Source organism: Hemiscyllium ocellatum, chromosome 36 (assembly GCF_020745735.1).
Source record: "Hemiscyllium ocellatum isolate sHemOce1 chromosome 36, sHemOce1.pat.X.cur, whole genome shotgun sequence".
Lineage (NCBI taxonomy): Eukaryota > Metazoa > Chordata > Chondrichthyes > Orectolobiformes > Hemiscylliidae > Hemiscyllium > Hemiscyllium ocellatum.
In genome coordinates, this window is record NC_083436.1 from 4,800,762 (window position 1) to 4,802,933 (window position 2,172).

Consider the following 2,172-nt stretch of genomic DNA (forward strand, 5'->3'; position numbering starts at 1 on the left):
TCGGTGTGGACTTGTTGGGCCGAAGGGCCTGTTTCCACACTGTAAGTAATCTAATTCTCCCTCTCAAATGGCAGGGTGAATTCTATCATATTATGGTCACTGTTCCCTAGGGGTTCCTTCACCTTAAGCTCCTTAATCAAACCTGCCTCAACACACATCACAAATTCGGAATTGCCTATTGGCTGGTGGGTCTGCCACAAGCTGCTCCAAAAGAAATCTTTCGACATTCCACAAATTTCTTTTCTTGCGATTCTCTCATTTTCCCAGCCCATCTGCATATTGAAGTCCCCCATGATTATTATAATAGTGCCTTTCTTACATGACTTTTCCATCTCCTACTTTAATTTCTTTCCCTCTTGCTGAATTCTTTTAGGAGGCCTGTAAATAACTCCCTTCATGGTCTTTCTCCCTTTGTGACACACACAGAATCTAGGCCTTCTGACCCTATATTGCTTCTTTCTCTTAAGTTAATTTCGTTCCTCACTCTCAAAGCAACCCCACCCTCTCTGCCAATCTGTTTGTCCTTTCAAGACATTGCATTTCCTTGGATATTTAGTTTCAAGCCCTGATCCACTTGCAGCCATATCTCTGTAATACCCACAACATTGTACCTGTCAATTTCAATCTACGCTGCACGCTCATTTATTTTGTTTTATATACTGTGTAGATTTAAGTATAACACTCTCATTTTCCGTTAACCACCCCCTTCTCATAATTGTCGTAATCCGCTGTGCCTGAAATTAGATTCCTTACAATTTTTATACTGTCCGTTCTCTTACGTGTTCTGGAAACTTTAATAACCACACCTGTGCCCTCCCCAGTTAAAAACTCCCCAGACTACTTTAAAATCCTTGTGACATCAATTATCCTCAATTTGCAGAAGCAATTCATTGATCTTATTCTGAATACTTTGTGCATTAATATACACAAACTTTAAGTTTGTTCTATTAGCAAATTTCTCTACACTTTTGTGGTTCCTTGGTACATTATGATATCCACATATTCTGTCCCTGGTAACAATCCTATCACTTACTAGCAATCCTACCTCCTCCTTTGATTTTATGGTTTTCCATGCAACTGATCCCACCCCAACTACTTCGTGTGAAGTCCTATCTACAGCCTCGGTTTTGTGTTTTGCCAGAAACCCAGTCCCACATGATTCAGGTCAAGTCTATTCTGCTATTGAATTTGATGCTCTTATTCCATCATCAGAACCTCTTTCCTTTGTTCTATCGATATCATTTGGTACCTCTGAACCACAACAACTGGGTCATTCTCCTCTCACTCCACGTCTCTCTGCAACCTCGATGAATCTGAGCACTAGATACAGCCTTTAGAACTTTTGATCCTGGCTATAGATATAAAATGTGCAGAAAGCCATTCCTGGAAATATTGTAATAACAGATTGATGCATGGAGATGACAGAGCAAGCCCCCAATTCAGCTCCTTGCTCCAAAAATCAATTTAATACAAAATCCCCTGCATTAGAGAGACATCATATATTAAACTGATAAGAACAGAAACTAGACATATTCCAAGCCCCTTCAAATTGACCCCCTAACAGCATTCCGGAAAGACCATTCCCTCTGTGACTCCCTCGTCAGGCCCACACCACCCACCAGCCCACACTCCACTCTTGGCATCATCACCTGGCACCGCAGGTAGTGCAAAATCTGTGTCCACACCACTCCCCTCGCAGTTGCAAACTAGCAACATTTATGAACTATAAAACTACGTACAGAAGAATGGTGGAAAATATTTCACTCATGCCTTCTTCCATCAGATCTCAATTCCATATGATCTGATAATATAGCTCATGCTTAGGAGCTTCTGTTCAATTGCTGATAATTAAAGGGTTTACTTCATAGCTTTCTCGCCCAGAATGTACTATTTCTGCACCAACCTCTGCCACTCTGCCATGCTGTCTCCTGTTAGCCAGTAAGTCTTAACTTGAGTAACTGGTTGCTACCACTTTCAGTTTTGTACCTTTTAAGTCGAATGCCTTGCAAGGCTTTATTCCCAAACTAACCTTGTTCTGGTGCTGTCAATTTTGAGAGATTGCTGAATGTGGAAAAATGAACTTCATTGCTGAACCTGAGTTGAGATTTATGTCTCCTGTGGTGGTGTCTGTGATTGTCACTGTTACTGATGCTGCATTAAAAACATACATAC

At 41.0% G+C, this 2,172-nt stretch overlaps 1 pseudogene; it reads right to left on the reverse strand.

Moving 5' to 3' along the window:
- Positions 1-1,367: 1,367 nt before the first annotated feature.
- Positions 1,368-1,568, reverse strand: LOC132833470 (U2 spliceosomal RNA; annotated as a pseudogene).
- Positions 1,569-2,172: the final 604 nt, after the last annotated feature.